The sequence below is a fragment of the Puma concolor genome, chromosome A3 (genome assembly GCF_028749965.1).
Source record: "Puma concolor isolate L17-30 chromosome A3, mPumCon1.1.hap2, whole genome shotgun sequence".
NCBI classification, from domain to species: domain Eukaryota; kingdom Metazoa; phylum Chordata; class Mammalia; order Carnivora; family Felidae; genus Puma; species Puma concolor.
The window spans coordinates 110,599,414-110,621,264 of NC_141669.1; the positions used below are offsets into that span (position 1 = coordinate 110,599,414).

Genomic DNA, 21,851 nt, shown 5'->3' on the forward strand with positions numbered 1-21,851 from the left:
ACTTGTCTTCTTGCTCCTGCTTCCATGGAAAAATGAGGGTGGGAGCCTGGGGCTCCCATGTGCCCAAAGAGGCCAAGCCTGGTAGCTTCAAGAAATCAGGCCAGCCATGGCATGAGTATCCCACCCCCACTCTAGATGCCCCACTGCCTCCCCCCGAACCTCTGCTCTGGCCCACCAGCCAACACCTCCCCCTGCTGCCCACTGCCCTGACTGAACCTGCCCAGGAAGCCAGTCTGGAAAGAAGGCAGCAGCAGAAGAGAGGAAAAGAGGGAAGAAAGGCCCCATCCCTTTGTCAGGGTCACCCAAGAAAGAAGGATGAAGACGAGAAAGCGAGGCGACAGAAATGGGCATTGGCGTTGCCACTTTCCCACCCCACCTTCTCTCAGCATCCCCACCAGTTGCATCATCACCCTCAAATTTACCCTCCAAGAAGCGCCTCCGATTGCCAAATACCAGAGACGTACTTTAGTCCTGGCCTCCGACTGCTGACCCCCTCTTGGAAATGCCCAGTACTGAGCAGGGGGCACCAGGCATCTTCTTGTGCTTCCCCATCATGATTAAAACCACAGGACTGCCAAGCGGTCCCAAGGCTCCAAGCTGAATGCATCCTCAGAGGAAGACCTGCCCTTATCCATCAGATCAAGCCATGTCAACCCCCCAGAATCACTGTCGCCTCTCCCCTCAATTTCCCCCCACACACCCCTGCCTCCTCCATCTGAACTGTACCGCTAGAGAATTGCTGGGCCTGCCCCAGTCATGCCCAGGCCTCTCATAGACCAGGAACGTAACCCAGCAATTCACTGAGCTAACCGTGTACCAGGCATAGGGAAGGCCTCGGCATATCGGCCCCTTGCCCTCTGGACTCAGCTGACCTTTCTGGCTTCAATTCTCACTCAGATGCCCCCAAACATACACACACACACACACACACACACACACACACACACACACACACACACACCAACTTCACTAAAGTCTTGGGATCCCCGGCACTGCCCACATGAAGGCCTCATAGGAAATATCCCTCCCTCACACATGTCACAGAAGCCAGCTCTGGATTCTCTTGACACGCACACCCTTGTACGGAGTATTGGTTATGCAGCTGTGTGACTGCACGGCTGTATGTTGTTGGACCCACCAGCAAGGTCTGCTCCCACTGACCTTTCCTGAAGCACCCTGGAAAGGGGAGTTCCTTCCACTGGCTGGGCTCTGCAGTGATCCCCCACGTCCCCACCCCCATCCTTCTTCCGTTCCCCAAGCATGGACATCTCACCCCAAGAAATCCTATTGTCTGTTATTCCGTAATGAGGCTGCAACCCCACAGTCACGGAGCAGGGCGTGACTACACTGGGTGACTTCCCCCCACCCCCCCAAGCCCTGGGAGTGAACTGCGAGGAAGGGTCAGTAGCCCAGTTCACTGCAGGGCGCCCCTTCCACCTCAGGCTGGAGTACACTTCAGCTCACTTCAATCGGCAGGTCACTTCCCTCCCCAACAGCAGCCACTATAACAAAAAACCGGCTGCCACAAAGGGCCAACTTCCCAGGTGCCCCACCCCCTCCCCAAGTCAGCCTTCACAAGAAACAAAAAAACTCTACCCATCCTTGGCTCCCCTCTAAACACAGCCTACTCTTGGGGCGCCTGGGTGGCTCAGTCGATTAAGTGTCCGACTTCAGCTCAGGTCATGATCTCACGGTTTCTCGGTTTGAGCCCCGCATCGGGCTCTGAGCTGACAGCTCAGAGCCTGGAGCCTGCTTCGGATTCTGTGTCTTCGGATCTCTGTCCCTCCCCCGCTAGCACTCTGTCTCTCTCTGTGTCTCAAAAATGGAAAAAAAAAATGTTACAAAAAAAAAAATTAAACACAGGCGACTACTCTCAAATGTGTCTGCCTGTCTTTTACTCAAGGTCACCTCATTCTGAGCGACCCATTTCCTAGAGGACAAGAAGACGGCCAAGGCAGCTAGCCCACCCAGCTCACCTCACCTCACCCTTTAGGATCCAGACTCCTCCAGCTGAAGCGCTCCACTTCCCACCTCCAAGCCCCATGCTTCCTCACAGGAGCCCTACCCAGGGCTCTGGGGGCCATATGCACCCTCCCCTAACCAACTTTGGGGACTTACAATCCTTTCCTCTGAACAGATACTACTAGTGCCCAAGGGCAGCAGCCCTACCTCAGTTTCCCTGGAGGGACCCCTCTCTGCTTCAGGCTTCTAACAGATGGGAGGGAGGGGCAGGGAAGCTGGGGGGCTGGCCCAGGGGAATCTCTTTGGACTGCCTGGCAGGTCTGGGGAGGGATTTGGATTCTCCTGGGCCCCCCAGACAATGCAATTATTCTTCAAATGTAAAAAATGCCCAGAAATCCCAGACCAGCTGCTTTGCACAGCCTCGGAGACAAAGGGGCTCTGTGTCTGCATGTGAGGCCCCTCCCACTCCTCAACCCCAGGGAGGGGCTGGGCCCCGAACTCCTCCCCACCAGACCCTCCCCAGCCCTCCTCGTCCTGGCCAGCCAGCCAGGAAGTGAAAGAGGCTGGGCTGCTGGGCCAAGCCTGGCCAGCCACAGGGGCATGAGGGTGGGCAGTGAGAGGGCATGAGCATGGGGACAGGGCAAGGGCAGCCTGGGAGCCCAGACCCCGGCTCAGTCTTTTCCTTACCAGGTGACCTGGACTAGTGGGTTCCCTTCTCTGGGTCCCACCCGGCCAACACCTCTGAACTTAGCCCAAAGACACAGCATCTGTACCCCACCTCCTGGACACACTGGTTTAAGCCCCATCTGATGCTTAACGGCCTCCTTTAGTCTTCCAGCTTTCCCATCTGTAAAATGGGCATAGGGACCTCTACCTGGTAGGACAGCTGGGAGGAGTAAATGAGACAGCACCTAGCAGGGCCACCTCTGAGACAGCAGGAGAGGGAAGAAGACCCCTGAAGAAACCAGTACAGGGGCTTCGCCTGGGACCCAGGACTCCATCTCACTTATAGAAGAACCCCAGTCAGCATCTGAGCTCAGACCCAGGCCTCAGCCTATGGCTGCAACCCTAGTATCAGACCAGACCTTAACCCTGATATCAATCAGAGTGCATGGACAGCCTGTGTTTGACTGGCCCCAACTCTGAGTCAGCCTACATCCTACCCAGTTCTGGAGGGTCGGGTATCAGAGACAATGGTCATTAGGCAACCCCAAGCTCATAAAAGGGAAGGCGTGGGAGCCTCATTCCACAGAGCCCACCCACCAGCAATGTTCTCTGGCTGCCACAGGCCCACGTGGGCAAGGGGCTCTGGGGGCCCCATCTTCCATCCTGGCACTCAGACTTCTCTCCCAGCACAATGTCTTTGTTACCCACATCTCCTCCTCACAACTAGATGCATCAAGTCAAGTCCCTAAAAGCGCAACTTTAAAAGTCTTTGTAAGCCTTTTCAGAAGAGAAGCGGGAAGCCTATACTGCATCCTGCATGGAGAGAGGCAGCCCTTGACTTGGTGTATGGGGGGACAGAGCCAATGGCACGGCCCACACAGGCACTGGCGGGTAGGAGGGAGAGGCATTCCTGGAAAGGTGAGCTCTGTGTCCCCACCCCTACTTCCCTTGATGCTCCCTGGACCCAGGAGGATGGTTCCAGGACCCCAGTTTATAGCCACCTACAGAGACAGGCCTTGGAGATAACCCAGCCCAGGCTAGAAGCCTCGCTGGGGGTGGAGGAGGGAAGCAAACATGGAAGGAAGCCAGAGAAAGGGTAGAGTGTTTCTGATGGGCCTAACGCTCAGCTGGCAGCCTCCACCTCCACGACTGTGTAGCCAGAGGGAAACAGGTAGAGATGGGCCAGGGCGGAGCCCCAGACCACATTCCTGCCCCCACAGTCACACTGAAACAGCTTTGTCCCACACTCCACCCTAGAGATCTCACCCTGAGCACAAGTAAGTGAGTGGCTCACACTCTGATCGTAGATCAGGTCAGGGGCCAGTCATGACCACTTCTAAACACTCAGCCATGAACCTCTCCAAATCTGGGCCAGCCTGACCGGCTCAGCTTCCACCTCCGACCCCTGCTCCTCATCCCCCATGCCCTGGGTTCCCATTTTTGTGCGTGACCGCAGGCAAACATCCTCTCTGGCCAGGGAGGCAGCCAGCTCTGTGCCAGCAGGGCCCATCTTCTTCCCCTCAGATCCCAGAACTTTCAGGTGCAAGCAAACCCCGTGCCTCCTGGCCCAAGGAGAGGTCAGGGGTCTGAGACGTGGACTGTGGACTCCTAGATGCTCCTAGAGAAGATGAAATTACCCAAACAGCCGCCTCTGCCCCCAACCAGTGAGGCTTTGGGAGAGTCCATTAGCACTTGAGCCTCACTTTTCCCATCTGTAAAATGGGAATAATAAAATGGGAATAATCACCCTTGCCCGGAGTGAGGCTAGCCCGGACCCCAGACCCTATTGGCCAGCTTCCAGGGTCTCCCAGCAAAGTCCTAAAGGCACAGGTCTCATTCTGGCTTGCTTCAGCAGCCCTCAGGATCAGACGCCAAGGCCTGGATTTCCTCCCTCCGAGCAGGACCTGACACCCAAACTCTGAGCCCCCTCCAGGAAGTCATCAAGCACACATGTGTAAGAGACCACAGAACTGATCGCTGTCCTAGGGACCACGCTGGTGCGGGGCTGCCCTTGGTGAGCAGAGCAGGCTGTGGGCAGAGTGGGCCTGAAGGGAGATGGTGCTCACAGAGACACTCCTCTGGGAGGAAGTTCTCCTACAAGGGCTGAACTTGAGAGAAAATTAGCCTCAAGAACAAGGCACCAGCCCTGTTCTGAGGCACCCAAATCACTATGGCCCTTGGGGAACCCCAGGAAGAAACACTTACCCCCCTCCCTCCCTCCCTCCCCCTTCCCTTCCCCTACTTCCTCTCTCCCCTACTTTCCTTCCTCCCCTACTTTCTCTCTCTCTCTCTCTCTCTCTCTCTCTCTCTCTCTCACACACACACACACACACAATCACAATCACAAAAACACACTTTCCTATGGTTCACTTGATGACCTAGCTTAGTAAATAGTCCCCTCTTTTGAGAACATGTTCTAGCATCATGGTTTGCATATAGGTTCTCCCTGGGATCAGATCACTTGTTTTTTAGTACCAATGGTTTGAATCTTTGTGACTTATTAGATGAGTGACCTAACCCAATGAGGATAGAGAGTGCCTGCTTCAGGACACCTGGGTAGCTCAGTCAGTGGAGCATCCGACTTCACCTTAGGTCACGATCTCGCGGTTCGTGAGTTCCAGCCCTGCATCGGGCTTGCTGCTGTCAGCCTGTTAGCACAGAGACCACTTTGGATCTTCTGTCCCCCTCTCTCTGCCCCTCCCCTGCTTGTGTTGTATCAACAATAAATAAACATTAAAAAAAAAAAAAAAAAAAAAAGAGTGCCTGCCTCACAGGGTTGAGTGCGACAATGCAAAATACTTAGCCCAGAACCAGGCATGTGGCAGCAATGGTTTTTATATTTGTTTTCCTATAGGCCCAAGTGCATACTAATCAGGGTCACCAAGGGAGGCCTGGGCCAGGAGACCAAATGTGGCGGGGATGTTGAGCCAGTAGAGAAGTCTCAGACCTTCCTGAAGGATGACTCCAGAGCAAGACCTCTAGGCCTCAAAGAGAACCATCCTAGCCCACGGTGATAACTGCCATGGTCTGATGACAGGGGAGGAACGAAGATTAGGAGAGAAGGCCATCCCACTTCCTGGCGGTGCTTGGACCTCCCAGGCAAGACCTATGAGGCTGTAGGTACAACGAAATGACCACCCATGTGGTCACCAGCCTCCATGATGGCCCTCGATGACCTTTGTCTCCTAGTACTTGTGCCCTAATGTAGTCCCCTCCCAAGCTGACCTGTGTAACCAATAGGATATCATAGAAGTGACAGAGCATGATTTCTGAAACTGGGTCAGAAAACATGCTGTTGCATCCACGTGCTCTCTTGGACTGCTTAATCAAAGGGAAGCCGGTCACCACCTTGTGATGACACTCCAGAAATCCTATCAAGAGGCCCAGGAGGCAAGAGTCCTACCACCAGCCAAACCATCTTGCCAAGCTGTGAGTGAACCACCAGGAAGCAGATCCTCCAGCCCAGGCAAGCCTTCGGATGAGTGTGGCCCCAACCGACATCTTGATTCCACCTCCTGAGAGACCTCGAGCCAGAAACACCCACCTAAACTGCTCCCAAATTCCTGACCCACAGAAACTCTGAGGATGATGAATGTTTATTACTGTTTTAAGCTACTACATTTGGAGGTTGTTTGTTACAGCAATAGGTAACTAACTACAGTCAGCAATTCTGTCTCCCCAGAGACCCCCAAGGGAGAGACCCCCAAAGGAGAGACCCCCAGGCAAACTCCCCATTCTACTCAGGAGCCCAGCTCCCTTGTTTCTGAAATTCAGGGCTGTGGCGGAGTAAAAAGACAAGGTGGCCCAGGCCCCACAATTTACAAGCCCGGGAGACAGGCACTCCTACCTAACCAGGGATTCACACTCACCTGGAGATTTTTACAAATGACCAATCCCCAGCCCCCATGCTGGGTCATCTAAATCAGACTCTTGGGGCGGGGGCGTACAGGACAGGGTCTAGCTCTCAGTGATCCTGGGGAAGACTCGATTTCCATCTGTGGAACAGTAGTTGCCCTCATATCTGTTCTGCTTTCTCATGAGTCCTAAGCTCTCCAATCAGAAGTCTTCAGAGAGATTTAGATGTTTTCTCTCCCCCAAGATACAGCCCTGCCTGGCACTGCATTAGTCCCTGGGGAGAACACAGCAATGGATTAAAGAGAGAACGTACATGATGTGATAACAGCCGTGATGCTGAAGATGTGACAACAGCTGGGATGGTGAATGCGGGAGAACATGGGCCAGGCACCTAACGGGGGCAGGGAAAGGAGTCAGAGAGGATTTCCAGGGGAGACCTGAGAAAGGAGCTCCAGCAGCACAACGGCAAAGGCTCGGAGAGACTGCTTACAAGATCAACTCTCAACACCGCTTTTCCCTCCCTCCAGGGCTCCTCCTCCAAGCTGCTGGCCCCACGTGGCCGCATTCACCTGACCTTCCCCTGCAGCTGCAGCCGCCACCACCTAAGCCACTCTGCAGGCATGACGGGCGCCCCTGAGCTTCCCCAGGTGAGTCGGCCACACACAAAAGCTTGCCCCCCATGGGGGCACCAAGGAGAAGGGGCAGGGTGGCCCCGACACCCCAGAGGGCACAAGTCTCCACAGGCGGCATCCCAACCCTCCAGACAAAGAGGCAGGATGGTCACGCTCGTGCTCAGCAAACAATACAGGCATTGCAGACCCAGCATAGTGCAGGGTGCAGAGCAGTGAGATGTCCAGGTGAGATGCCCAGGACATGGAGCAGGGGTGAGGATGGGGAGGAAGCCTTAGCTGCATCTTAAAGCAGGGGGGCATGTTCCAGGCCTAGGGTGTAGCCAGTGGGGAAGACACTGGAGATGCATGAACAAGGTAGGAGAGAAAATGAGGCCCAGGGAGGGGAGGGGTGAAAACAGGGGCGGGAGGAAGCAAGGGACAGACTTTTCATTCACTCATTCATTCATCCGTTCAAAAATGTTTTGTCTTCACACCCATTAGGATGGCTACTATAAAAATAAATAAATAAATAAAATGGTGAGGATGTGGAGAGATTGGAACCCTTGTGTGCTGTAGGTAGAAATGTAAAACGGTGTAGCTGCCATGGAAAACTGTGCTGGTTTCTTTAAAAATTAAATATAAAGTTACCATGTGATCCATCAATTCCACTGCTGGGTATATATGTGAAAGAATTGAAAGCAGGGTCTTGAAGACATATTTGGACACTCATGTCCACTGAAGTATTATTGACAATAGCCAAAAGGGGGAAGCCACCCAACGTCCAGGGACAGATGGGTAAACAAAATGGAGTATATGCACACAATGGAGTATTATTCAGCCCTTAAAAAGGGGGGGGGGACATTCTAACACCTGCTACAGCATAGATGAACCTTGAGGACATTATGTTAAGTGAAATAAGCCAGTCACAAAAGGACAATTACCTTGGGGCACCTGGGTGACTCAGTCGGTTACGCTTCCAACTCCCACCCAAGTCACGATCTCACAGTTTATGGGTTCGAGCCCCTCTTCAGGCTCCAGGCCGATAGTGCGGAGCCTGCTTGGGATTCTCTCTCTCACTCTCTCCCTCTCTCTCTGCGCCTCCTCCACTCATACTGTCTCTCTCTCTCAAAAATAAATAAACCTTAAAAAAAAAAAAAAGGACAATTACTACATGATTCCACTTATACGAGGGACTTAGGGTGGTCAAATCCATAGACACAAGTAGGACGCCAGGGGCCAGGGAAGGGGGGAGATGGGGAGTTAGGGTTTAATGGGACTGGTTTCAGTTTTGAAACATTAAAAAAAAAACCTGGAGACAGACAGTGGTGGGGATAGTAGCACAACACTGTGAATGCACTTAATGTCACTAAACTGTGCCCTTACAAACTGGTTAAGATGGTAAATTTTAGGCGATGTCTATTTTACCCCCAAAGAAACCGTAAGAAACAACTACGGCGACAAAAGCGTTTGGTGAGTGCCAAACGTTACAGCCGGCACTCAGGGTACAGCAACGACCAGAGGCCTCTGCCACCCGACCCCCCAGAGGATCTAACAGGTCAGGGTGACAAGTTCCACCAAACAAAAGAAGAGCAGGGTGAGGGGAGACGCAGCTGCTCTGCGTGGGGAGGTCAGGGAAGTCTGGCCGATAAGGTGACATTGGAGCAGAGGAAGTGACAGGCAGGAGGGGGGATCAGAGGATGAGAGTGCTCTGGTGACCTCCTGGGGATTGCTGGATGACAGGATGTGGGGGTGAGGGCGAGGGCAGGAGCAGGATGACTTGGGTGACCAGTCATGACACGGCCAATCCTGACAAGTTCCGTGTCAACTAGTTGTCGCCTCTCCCCTTCACGACAAGCCTGTGGGGAGGAAGGGTGAGAAACTGAGGCTGAAGAACTTGGTGCGGGATTCTCAGGCAGGGGGAGGGCCCAGGGGCTATCACAGCCCGGAGCAGCAGCCCCCTGACCAGGGCTCGTGTCCCCTTGCAGAGATCCACCCATTCCTCGGAGGGACCCTTGAACTTGAAGCCTGGGAGGCGTGAGCGGGCGGCTGACGAGGTGGCTTCCCTGCGGGGCTTCTCCTCTCTCCCTGCCAGGAGCCGCAGCCTCGGGTCTGGGGTGAAGGAGGACAGCCCAGTCAGCACTTTCCACGGACTCTTTCAAAACCACTGACAAGAACCGAGGCTGTGAGACAAACTCAGCCCGGGCACAGTGCCCCCTGGCCGGCCCCTCGTGACTGCACAAAGCCCGTCTGTGCTGCGGCTCCAAGCCCAGGGAGGAGGGAGGTCTCCTGCGAGCCCATCCTCTCTCCTGAGCCACCACGGGGTCCCCACTCTGCCTAGCCCAGGACACCCGGCCCACAAAGAGGCAGCCTCGGTGGCAGGGCTGAGCTGCCCAAGGCTTGCCGAGCCCAGGCAGGGTTTGTGGGGCCGTGAAATGCTTAGCACTGATTCCGTACCCCTCCGCTGTAAACTCTTTTCTGGCAAGGCCCCCTCTCTTATGGCCTCCCCGTTCACCACAGCTTATCACAGGCGAAGGTGGCACACACACCATCACAAAAGGAAAAAAGGAAAACATCCTCGAGAAACCCAGCCACCAGACACACTCCGTAGCAAACTTCTCTTTACTGAGCCCTTGGTGTGCCAGGCCCCGTGCTGGGGACTTTCCATTCACTGAATCATTTAATCCTACACCCTGCTGCCCATTTTACAGATGAGGAAACAGGCTCTCAAAGGTTCCCAGATGGGACGAAGGCCACCCAGAGAGAGTGAGGGGCAGAGCAGGGCTTGACGACACTGAGCTCATCTCTTTCTGCCCACTGCCTGCTGGGTTCTCAGGCTCCCACTCAGCCTCCCAGGACAGCGGGCCCGAGGGCTGCCCTCAGCTTGGCACTCCCGTCTCACCCTCCCCACAGGCTGACACTGAACACATTGTGCCAGGCACTCGGGGCTGGCAGGAGGCATCCCCAAGCCTGGCGGCTCAGCCCAGCTGCCCTGCCAAAACCTAGGCTGCCACTGGGGAGGCCACCTGCCTCCAGGCCACGGTGTTGGTGGGGTATGCTGCGGCCACCCTAGCCTCTCTACCCCATGAGGCTTGGCCTAAGGCTTGCCAGGCACTACGCTAAGCCGGCCACAGCCCTTTGCCCTTGGTTTTGTCTTCCATAAACACCTGGCCCTGTCCAGGAATGGTGTTCTAATTGCTTTTGCCTACATGATAGAAAAGTCTAAGAGCAACTAACTTGTACTTCCCTCTAGACAGTCACCTCCTTTCTCACTGGCCCAAGACATTCCCCTCCCGGTAACTTCAGAGTGGTTTCACTGTGCTCTTCCAACGAGTCCTAACACAGGATCGCCCAATAAAGGGCTCTCCACAAAGTTCAAGCCTGAAGCAGGACCCCCACCCTCACCCCCGCCCCCGCCCCAGCAAGAGCTGGAACCGGGTCTGAAAAGCCAGTGGTGTTCATTTCAAAATGCACACGTGGGCCCTGAGCCCATGATTTAATCCATAAAACACCTACAGAGTTAAGACGCTGGGCTTGGACAATAAACATATTCTTCAAGTCCTTTTGTTGAGTTCAAAGACAGACTTAATAACTCACCAGCTTTTGAAATCGAGAAATGTCTGTTCTTATAATTCTGTCATCATTATCACTATTTTTTGCTGAGCACATGTGAAGTACAGAACACAGTGCTGAGCACTTCACGTAGAATATATCAGTTAATCCTCACACCAACGTGTCCATCCCACAGAGGAGGAAACTGAGGTTCCGAGAGGTTCCATAACCTGCCATTCAACATAATGCGCTCCAAAAATCGCTTAGTAAGATATTAATGCTCAGGCTTTACGTTTTAAAACCAAGAGATGAGTCAATTTCATTGTCTTTTCCTGAGATAAATTTTCAGATTAACTCAAAAGTTTTGCATTAATTGTGTATGATTTTTTTGATTTTCTAAAATAAAGAAGATCAAAAGTCATCCGTGTATTTAACATTTAAAAGCCTCATTTAAAGGGGCGCCTGGGTGGCTCAGTTGGTTGAGCAGCCAACTTCCGGTTCAGGTCGCAATCGCGCAGTTTGTGAGTTCAAGCCCCGCATCGGGCTCTGTGCCGACAGCTCAGAGCCTGGAGCCCGCTTCCCGCTTCGGATCCTGTGTCTCCCTCGCTCTCTGCCCCTCCCCCACTCGTGCTTTGTCTCTCTCTCTCTCTCTGTCTCTCTCTTTCAAAAATAAAATATTTAAAAGCTTTGTTTAAAAATCTTTCCCAAGGATGTTTGCCCATTGGTGATCCTAAGTGTCTCCTGTCCAAGTCATCTTTTTTTTTTTTAAGTTTATTTACTTTGGGTGGGGGAAAGGGGAGGGGTAGAGAGAGGGAGAGAGAGAATCCCAAGCAGGCTCCACACTATCAGCACAGAGCCAGACTGAGGGCTCGATCTCACAAACCATGGGATCATGACCTGAGTTGAAATCAAGAGACAGCCACTTAACCAGCTGAGCCACCCAGGTGCCCCACAAGTCACCCTAAAATCTAGCTGACCTTAAGTCTCATCGTTTTTGGCCAGTCCAAAAGAAGGACCCACCAGCCTCTCCTCCCTGGGGTCTAGAGTTTGGAGGGCTGGGCTGGCTTGGAGGAGAACTGGCCGTGGGTAGAGAGGCATGGTTGAAGGTCTGGGGACAGGCCCTGTGGGGGCTGTGAGGTAAAGAAAGAACATCACACCAGATGTCCTAGAACCTTGGCTTTGAGACCCAGTCATGCCATTCAGCACTGCCAGTATCTCCATGCTCCAAATGGGGCAACAGCTCATGCCTGGTGCAGCCATGAGGAGAGGACAGGAATAATGGGTCTGCCAGGGCCTGGCACACAGTTGGCGGAGGGTGGCTACGTCCTTTCTTCTGTTTCCTAATAACTTATAAATCATTTCCAAGTGCTTCTTCTCCTGGTCTTAAATCACACCTTCCTTAACATTCTCCCCCAAGAAGCAACTAGAAGATAAAGGAATCTGCACCGAGGGGGGGGGGGGAGCGGGGGTCTTCCCCTCCCCCTCAGCCAGGCCACCCTGCTCTGGCTGAACCTGAATGTTTTTCTTCAGCTTCTGTCCCTCCCAGCCTCTGATGTAGAGGGAGCAGGAAAAGCCCTGGTGCCTGCCTGTTTGAGGAAGAAAGAGACGGGGCACCGAAGGACAAGGGCCTGGAGCTGGGCTCAGCAAGAAGGCACAGGAAGCATCGCCTGCCGGGGCCTCCCTGAGCGCTTCATCACTGCGTCAGCCTGTCCGCCCCAGCGCGCCATTACAGCAACTTCACCTGAGCTACTGAACAAAGAATCCTCACACCAGAGAGGAAATGAGGTTTGGCAAGGGGCAGGGCAGGGTAGCCTCAGTGACGGTCCCCACCGGCCACCAGGGAGGGGAGAGGGAGCAGAAGGGCACAGGGGACCCTCCCCTTCCCCCTTCTGCATGTGCAACACCCCTTCCCGGAAGGTGACATGGTGAGATTCTTAACCTTTTGGAAAAGTGACTCAGAGCTCTGAGAATCTGAGGATAAGGGTCAAAGGGTCAAAGGTCTATAAGGGTCACATAAGCAACCCAGCCCTCCCTGTGCTTTGGGCCAAGAAGGGGCACAGCTATTCTGTGAGGAAACCCAATGTGTGCGTTTGAAGGGGGTCCCCCACCGCCACCCCACCATCACTGCACACCCATGCCATATTTCGCACTGAATCATTGTTGTTTTTTTTTTTAATTTATGTTTTATATTTGAGAGAGAGAGACAGAGAGCGAGTCGGGGAGGGGCAGAGAGACAGAGACAGAATCCGAAGCAGGCTCCAGGCTCCGAGCTGTCAGCACAGAGCCCGACGCGGGGCTCGAACTCACAAACAGCGAGATCATGACCTGAGCCGAAGTCGGACGCTCAATGGGCTGAGCCACCCAGACGCCCCTGAATCACTGCTCTGATCCAACCACTGCCCTGCTCAAAGACTCTGATGGCCCCGGAGGCAGGTCCCTGACACCTTCCCCCTGCCCTCAGGGCCCCTGTCTCCCACAGGCACCCTCTGGGTCTTCTGACTCCCACACCCAGAGGAGGGACTATGAAATCTCATTAGGTCAAAATCTCCCCACCCTGCCAGCCACTCCTCCAGGAAGCAGGTTCTAGTGGCCTTTGTGCCTGTTCATGTCCCCAGCAACTGTCCCCTGCCCTGGGTCCCTCCTGGAGACACTGCCTACAGCCATGTCAATCACACAAAGAGCAGCCAACCAGTATTTGAGTGTCACAATGGCCCTACAAGGGAGGTAAGGTCATCCCCATGGTCCAAATGAAGACACTGAGGCACAGAGCAGTTTGACTTCTTGCCCAGAGATCACAAACCCCCTCTCCAAGGTGAAAGGCTGGGAGACCTTGGGCAAGGAGATGGCAGGGGAAGGGGAGGGGAATGGTCCTCCCAGAATTACACAGACCCCAGCCTGGTGACCGCTGTGTCCTAGGCACCACACACGTCTGCCCAGGTCCCTTCCTCAACCACCCAGTGAAGTGAAGCAGAGCTGTTGCTGCAAGAACCCAGGGCTGACTCTGGGCCCATGTTGCCTTCAGACCAATCCTCCCTCTGCAGTACCCTTGTCTTCCGCTGACTGTCCAAATAGTATCCATCCCCCAAGCCCACTTCCCCCAGGGAGCTACCCATCCATCCTTCTGGGCCCACCCATCTTTCCACATCTTTCCACATCAGCCCTTGCCCACCAGGTGTTTTCCTGGTGAGTGGAACATATTATTAGGACACCTTCTCCCCCCAAAATTTTCATGGTCAAATCAGTTTAGAAAACACTAAAATTAGGTTTCTTTTTCTGCAGGACTTGTCAGAACCTTTAATTCTCCTAAATGCATTCTGAATCTCCCATAGGCTGATGGAAGGAATTTGACAGTTTCTACCCTCATCTGTCCCCAAACCCTTGAGGTTTCTCAGAATAGTCTTTGTGAAATGCTGCCCCTTCCCACCTTTCAGAACAGCCTGGCACAGTAGAGGGCACACGGGCAGGGATCATGGCGGGGGGAGGGGGAAGTGTATCCTTTTAGGACATCGACGGGACATTTGGGGAACTCAGACTGAGAGCCCCTCAGTCTCTCCTTTCCACCCTCCTCCGGATGAGGTGACTGTCTACTCCTGCCAGCATCTGGAGGGACCTCACCTGACTGGGGCCTTCAGATACCACCCCCCACCCCAACCCCACCAGGCTATGTAGGGCCCAGAGAGCAAGGGGCCTAAAGGGGCCTAAAGCAGGCTGGACAGTTCTTCTGGGCAAATTACTTAATCTACTCCATCATCACTATTGAGTTTTAATATTAAACCAAAATTAAAATGCATTAAGCTGCCATTCTGAGAAGATGCGGTTCCCCACTCAGCAAACCCTGTCACCCTCCCCCCTGCTCCCCAGGGAGGGGACCAAGTCCTTCAGTTAACAGAAAACTAGGGCCTCAGAGGGTAGCAGACACTTGCCTGTAGTGGCCCAGTCAGGGGCAGCGCAGAGAGAAGCATCCAGGCCTCCTCACGTCCAGGTATGCGGGGAGGTGGCCCAAGTGGGATAAGACCCCAACAGTGGCTCACGTAACCATCGGTGGCCACTACAAAGACTCACACAGGCCAGGGAAAGGGATGCTGTACACACTGGGGGTGACAGCTTAGTAGCTGGGGTGACTTTGGGCACTTTTAGGAGAAGATGGCATGTCTGGGGCTGGAGTCAGCTGTCTCCCCAGTCTCCTCGGCCCCACCCTGGCTGCAGGAAGAGTGCTCACCCCAGATTGGCTACCCACAGGGCCGGGCTCAGCTGTGGGCAAAGATAAGATGCCCTGTATCCCGGCTGTGTGTCACCCTGACTTGGGGCAGTCGCCTAAGACACTTTTCATGGTCTTGAGAGTTCCTCACAGTCAGGCGCTCTGAAAATCAAAGGTCTCAGACCTTTGTCACCAGTCTGAGACCCAGACTCCCAGAGCCCCTTCACCCAGCCCCACCTCCCAGCAGAGTGGCCCCTGCATCCCACACCCTCTACATACTCCCCTCACCTCCCACAACACAGTCCACAGGAGCCAGCATGGTCCCCTTTACCTCTTCTAGATCCCACCTGACCTGCACCTGTCCCTGTACCTACCTGCTTCGGCCCCCAGGTCCCCAGTCTCAACCCTCACTACACAGAGATGGCCCATGGACCAGGTCTGCACCACCCAGGAGCGTGTGGGAGATGCAGAGTCCCAGGCCCTGGCCCAGACCTACTGAATTAGAGCCTACATTTTAACGAGATGCCCATGTGATCCATGTCTGTGTTAGAGTTTGAGAAGCACTTTTATAGACCACTGGTCTAATCAAGTCATTGCACCCGAGGCCTATAACCTTCAATGGCTCCCCAGGGCCTAGTGAATCAGGTCTAGACTCAGCAGCTTGGCAGTTAAGACCTTCCCTGACCTGGCTTCAACCCAGTACTCCAAGCTTGGGCTCCCCCTGCCCCTTGGGAATGTCATCCCCTCATCTGTTGGCTAATGCTGCCCAGGACTTGGGGACCCTCTAAAAGCACTGTCTCCTTCAGGAAGCTGGTCTGAACAGTACCTCATTATATCACATCTGAGTGGCTCACTCATTTCCTGCAGAGGAGAGCTCTTGTCCTGTGTAGCCAGTGGCTCCGTGCACCAGGCTGGGGCACAGGGTGCTGACCACAGGTAAGAGGGTCCAGCACCCAGCTGGAATGTCCACCCTCAGCTCCAGCCTGACAGCGTCAGGCTGAGCCCCAGCTTTCATCTCAACTCAGTGGATGAGTCTCCCTGCCAAAGAAGGGGCACTCCCGAGACCCATGGGCCTGCTGAACTTCTAGCAGCCATGTGCTTACCCTGCGCCGCAGTTTCCCAAAATGAAAAGAATGCCACCAACTCTGCCTCCTTCTCTCCCTGGGGGACTGGAAGGATCTGCTGAGATAGATGAGCAGATCTCCTTAAACTGTGGGGCTCAGAATTTGGAGCCAAGAAACTCCATCCCTGTATGGTCAGCAACCCTTGTTTGGCCGGCCAGCCAGACCCTGGGGAAGCCAAGTGACCTGCCCAGAGGCGTTCTCATGACCAAACAGGAAAGCCTCGAAGGACAGGGCTGCCACACCCACCGCCTGCCTCCCTCCTTCCTGGCCCAGTTCCTCGGGGCTGGCACCTCATGGGAAGTCCTCACTCCTTTATGCTGGGTGTGCAAGAAGCCACTCAAGCATGCAACCTCAGGAGTTGCCAACTTCTGCAACGTCTAGGGAGCAAAGAAAAAGTCTCTCCAACCCCATTTTACAGACAGACAAAAAGAGGTAAGGACAAGACCAACAGTGGTGTGGATTAAGCTGAATTCGAGTCCCATTTCTCCGTTCCCCCAGCTCTGCTCCCACATTCAACCCAGCCCTACTCAAACCTCCATGCACACTCCCCAAGGCCAAGTCCAAAGCTCCACCTCACAACATTGTAAAGTAATCCAAAACAGGCGGTTTATCTGCAGAGCCCCTCCTGACCTTGTGAGCTCTCCAGAGGCAGATGAAGAGGGGAAAGGGCCATGCTAAACCCAGAGGGGTGACCTTCTAATGGCATCCCGAGCAGAGAGCTGCTTTTGCACCAGAAGTACTTGACCTCCCCAGCACCCCAAAACCACAACACGCATGACGCCCAACTACTTGGCCTGGGCCTGGGGCCCTTTCTAGAAGAAAAAAAATGGGGCATGAAGCAGAGGACCTCAGCTGCCCACTCTGAGTGAGGACCCCTTCTACCTTCAGGGTATGGCTTCTTTCCTACCTCCCCAGCCTCCAAGGCCAGGCGCCTCTGGGAGTCAGGCAAAAGCACTTGTTAGTTAAGAAGCCTTCAGCTGGTGTGGATGTGAGTGGCAGGGGAGAAGTGTCACAGTGGAGTGGTTTACAGCACAGATTCTGGAGCCAGGCTGCCTGGGTTCAAATCCTCACTCTGTCACTACTGAGTTATAGGACTGTGCCTCAGTCTTCCCATCTGTAAAATGGGCATGAGACCTACATTCTAGAGCTGTCAAGAAGAGTAAAAGAGTTAATATTTGCAAGGTCTTTAGGCCATTGTGTGGCACCCAGTGAGTATACCAGGTCCCTGGCCCAGCCTCTTGGCCTCTGCTTGATTTTTCCCACCCAGGATATTCTCCTTGCTCCCACCTATTCCAGCTCAAGACCTTTCGTAGGCATGTCAGCCTGACCTTAGATCTGAACCCTTAGCCCCTATTCCATTGTTCCCCTCACAGTGTCCCTTGGCCCTCTATTCAGGGCTCTCCCAGATCTGAGGTCCCCTAGCTCTTAGCTCTCCATTCTGAGATCACCAGCCACACAATTTAATTCTCAGCTGGCTCCTTTGTGCAAAGAAGAGAGCTGTGGGTGGAGAGACAAGGGTCTATAGAAAGACGCTCAGCTCCAGCTTCTTCTTCCAACTTCTGTCCTCCAGGGCTGGGCACCCAGCAGGCACCCAAGGGATAGGCCTGAAATAAATCTCTGTCCGCCCAGATCACCCCCATCTCCTGACTTAGAGAAAACACACACACACACACACACACACACACACACACACACACACACAGCCCTCTGTGGACCCAGCCTGGATTTCAACCAAAGAGAGCAAAGGAAATCATTTATGCCCAACCCACCACAACCCACACCAACTCTACACCCCCCAGACCTGCCCAATCTTCCCTAAGCAGACAGGCCTGCTTTTAAGCCTCCTGTACCCTCCCCATGTCCCTTCTTCACATCCCACTGGCCCTCTCCAATTTTTACAGCAATTTATACAACTGCTTTTGTGGAAAGAAAATAAAAATCCTTGGGGTCACTGCTCCTGCACTGACCGCAATACCCACGTCTTTCTCCCTAACCCAGCCCTGACCTTCCCACCTGGCTCAAGATTTCCTGAGAGTCAGCCAGGGACTGTGTTGGATGCTCTAGATACAGCAATGGGCCATCCAGTCAAGGTCCAGCACTTGAGAAGCCGGACAAAGTAAACAGATAACTGCAACAAATAGTATGGACTGTGATCAATATAATTAAGAAAGGAAAGAAACCAGGTGCTATGACAAATTACAGGGGAGTGGGGAGGGGGCCTCTACCAAGACTGGGAAGGCAATTTAAGTTGAGACCTGACAATGAGAAGGAGCAGAGCCAGCCCAATAGAAAACCCTGGACGAACATTCCAGGCAGAGGAAACTACACAAGCAAAGGCCCAGAGAAGGAAAAAGTTTAGGGTGTTCAAGGAGCAGAAGTGATTCAGATGTGGCGATCAGGAAGAACGCAAAGGGGACAATGGTCAGGATAAGGGTGGAGGAGGTCAGCAGTGGCCAGATCATGGAGGGTCTGATCTTTGAAATTTTATTCCAATGGCAGTAGGGAGCTATCAAGGGTTTTAAAGGAATGTGATTATGTAATCACTATTTTTCTAAATCATTCTTGCTGTTCTGTTAAAATAGATTTGAGGTGGGCAAGTGGGAATTTGGGGGAAAGCAGGTAGCAGCTACTACAGCACCTGGGCAAGACCCAAAAGGTGGCTTGGCCTGGGGCAATGGCCTGGGGCCATAGCAGTGAAGTCAGAGCATGAAGAACAAGCCTGAGATAGATTTTGCAGCAAGAGTCAAAAGGACTTGCTGTTGCGCTGGATGTGGGAGGGGGGCAAAGGGAGGAGCTGGTGCCATCTGGTCCTGCCTTTAAAGGTAGGTGGGTTATGGGCTATTTAGAGAAGGCCCAGGAAGGTCACATTTGGGGAGTGCAGCCAGGGTTCTGTGTCATCCATATGAAGTTTGCATACCTATGAGACATCCAGGATACCCTAAACCATCAGATGGGTGGCTAGCTAGAGAAGCTGGGGCTGGTGACAAAATCCGCTACTTAAAATCATGAGAAGAGAAGTGATGTACATTTAAGATCAGTGTGTTTGTAAAGTAATGCTTGATTTGAAAAATCAGAAGAAAGAATGAGGGCTTGGAGGATAGGTAAACAGTGGGGAGTCAGGAGAGCGGAGGGGCTGAGGACAGAGCCCTGGGATCCCCCAACCTTTAGAGCTGAATGAAGAAGTTGTCCCCAAAGACAACTAAGGAAGGGCTAGCCAGGGAGAGAGGAAGAAAACCAGAAGTCAAGAGAGGATAGTAACTCTAGAAAGAGAGAAGATCAACAAGACCAAGGTGTGTGTGGCGGGGGGGAGGGCGGGTCGTCAAAGAAGACCTGCTTGTAGGGGCGTGGGAATCACTGGAGACCTTGACTGGGGCAGTTTGCGGTGAAGTGGTAGGACCAAGCCGGGTCAGGTGAGCTGAAGGACCCGAGGGATGTGCTCCAGAGGAGCAAGTGCGGACAGCTCTTTGCAGAAGTTCTGCTGTGAAAAGAAGTAAAGAAGTAGATCTGTAGCTGAGGGGGAATGAAGGATGAAGGAAAAAATAAAACAAAAACAAAAAAGGAGCGATAAGTGAGGGGTGGAGGGTATTAAGGCATGTTCTTATCCTGTTGGGAATCGGGGGATAGGAAGCCACTTCTAACGCTGGAAATCGGAGTGTGGGACAGGGAGCAGACCACCTTGGAGCCAAGTGGAGGCAGGGGCGTGTGGCAGGAACTGGAATGCTTTCTCCCTGCCCCCCCCCCCCAACAAGAGGGAAGGGGGGCAAACGTGGGGCCTTCACTGCACACACGTTCGATGCACGCCTACTCAACCCTGCATTCGTGCCCACTCCAACGACCCCTGGGGCTTGTTCCAAACACCAAGTTGCCCCCCACGGACTGGCACGGATGTGTCACCACCAGCAGGTTCTGCAAACAACCTGTGGGCACATCTTACCATTCGTGCCAGCCACTGCACTTATCGCGTCGAGGCTGTGGCCCCTTCCTAGCACTAGCTCAGAGGGGGTCCACCGGCCCTTCACCTGCCCAACCCCCAAGGCAGTGGCCTCCCTCAGTCCCTCCCCCAAAGTGAGCACTCAACACACCCTACCCCTTTCCCAGCCTGGCTCCCTATTTGGCCCTCTGGAGAGAGAGGCTCCCCGCCCCCGAGACCACCCTGACAGCCGGAGGGAGGGCGGCCCAGCCTCTCCCCGAGTCCCGGTCGTCGCCCCGGCGCCTTCTCTTCTGTCCCCAGCGCCCACCCCCCGGACCGCCCGAGTCGCCGCGGGGCGCCCGCGCCAGGCTTTGTCTGCGCCCACCGAGCGCGCCCGCCGGGCGCCCGGGGCTCTCCCCTGCTGCACGGAGCTCGGGGAGGGTCCGGCCTGCCCTCCACCCCCGCGCGCTGGCCTGGCCAGCGCAGCCCCCGCCCCGGGATCACCGCCCCGGGCCGGACCACCGCTTCCCCCGGCGCGAGCGAGGGGGCGCGGCGCCCACCGCTGTCCGCGAGCCTCCGGCACCGCCGCGCACCCCAGCCCTCCCGCGCGAGCGCCGCGCTGGCCGCCGGAGCCTTCGGGGCCGTTCGGAGCCCCTCACCTTCCCGCGGCGGCCGCAGCTCCTGCGGGCGTGAGCGAGGGCCGGGGGCTCGGGACGGGGCGGGGGGGAGGGGGGCAGGGGGATTGGGGGGCGGACGCGCGGTACCTTTCCCTGCTGAGCCGGGGAAGTGAGTCTGTGGCGAGCGGCGCTCCAGCCTCGGCCTCCTCCTCCTCCTCCCCTCTTCTTCCAGCCGTCTGGCTTCCTCCTCCAGCCGCCGCCGGGACCGTAGGGGCCCGAGCCAGCCGCCGCGGCCTGCGTGGGGCCCCGCTCCGCCTCGCGTCCCCGGCCCACCCCGCCAGGTCCGCCTGGGCCCGGCCCCCTGCTCCGCCTCGGGGCGGGGACGCGCGAAGCTCCTCCCCGAGCCCGGCCCCCAGGGAGCAGGGAGGCGGGGGCCGCGGGGGCCGCGGGAGCCGCGGGCCCCCGGGAGGAGGGGTGGGGGCCCGCCCCCGAAGCCCCCGGCCCAACGCTCCGTCTCTAGCTGGGCACCAAACGTACTCACTCATCCCCAAAAGGAGAGTAACCAGCCCAGCCCTGCCGGCCCGATGCTGGGCATAACTCGGGTCCAGGCTGCCTGCCAGGCGACCAGCAGAGCCAGGACGCGGGCCTCAGTTTACCCGCAGAGTTGGAGGGAAGGGGCGCCCCTCTCCTCCCGGAGCTGCCTTCACTTCCACAGACCCTTCGCTGGATCTTAGTTGGGGTCAGTGGGTTCGTCCCCAAGGGCCGCCTCATTTTCTCCCCAACACCCGTTGCCTCCCGGCCACCGCCACCGCCACCACCCTCTACCCCGCCTCTGAGACCTCCGCGCCTCAGTCTCCAATCCTAGACAGTAGGGGGTTGGCGCAGGGCGCACTCACAGAGCCACAGCCTGTCACTTCGCAGCCCACTACGTGGAAATGGCCTCTGTAAGAAAATAGCCTTCGCTGGGACGCGCTGCCTCATCCTTGGTTTAATAAAAAAAAAAACAAACAAAAACAAAAAAACGAAGCAAATAGGTGTGAAACCGAAGCAAATAGGTGTGAGGGTCACTTTTTCTTTTCCTTTTTAAAAAAGTCATAGTTATTTGGAAATTACTTGTTTATTCGCCATTTGAGATTCTGCAAGCACTGCTCTGGTCCCTTGTAGAGTTTTCATTTGTGCCCGTTTATGGGGAAGGTCACTTGGTCTCTGACCATTTCATTCTGTGAACATGTCCAGGGCCTCCTGGAGCTGATAGAGACCCAGTCCAAGGGGGGGGAAGCCTTGGATGGAAGCCAGGCCCCTGCCCTGAACTGTCTTTCAGGGTGAGGAGGGTGCCACATCTAACCTACACCTCACAGC

The 21,851-nt window shown here is 54.9% G+C and overlaps 1 protein-coding gene across 7 annotated transcripts in view; it reads right to left on the minus strand.

Annotated features, from left to right (window-relative positions):
- The window catches only part of SMOX (spermine oxidase), a 57,225-nt gene extending 36,394 nt beyond the window's left edge, over positions 1 to 20,831 (minus strand). For 3 of the 7 annotated variants that reach the window (XM_086701763.1, XM_086701757.1, XM_086701762.1), the window contains exon 1: positions 20,640 to 20,830. The gene's annotated coding sequence lies outside the window, so the exon portion shown is untranslated. Of the gene's footprint in view, positions 1 to 14,566; positions 14,786 to 15,944; positions 15,970 to 20,639 lie in introns of those variants that run through there. The other 4 variants (XM_086701760.1, XM_086701761.1, XM_086701759.1 and 1 more) reach the window with 4 other exon arrangements.
- Between the last annotated feature and the right edge of the window lie 1,020 nt (positions 20,832 to 21,851).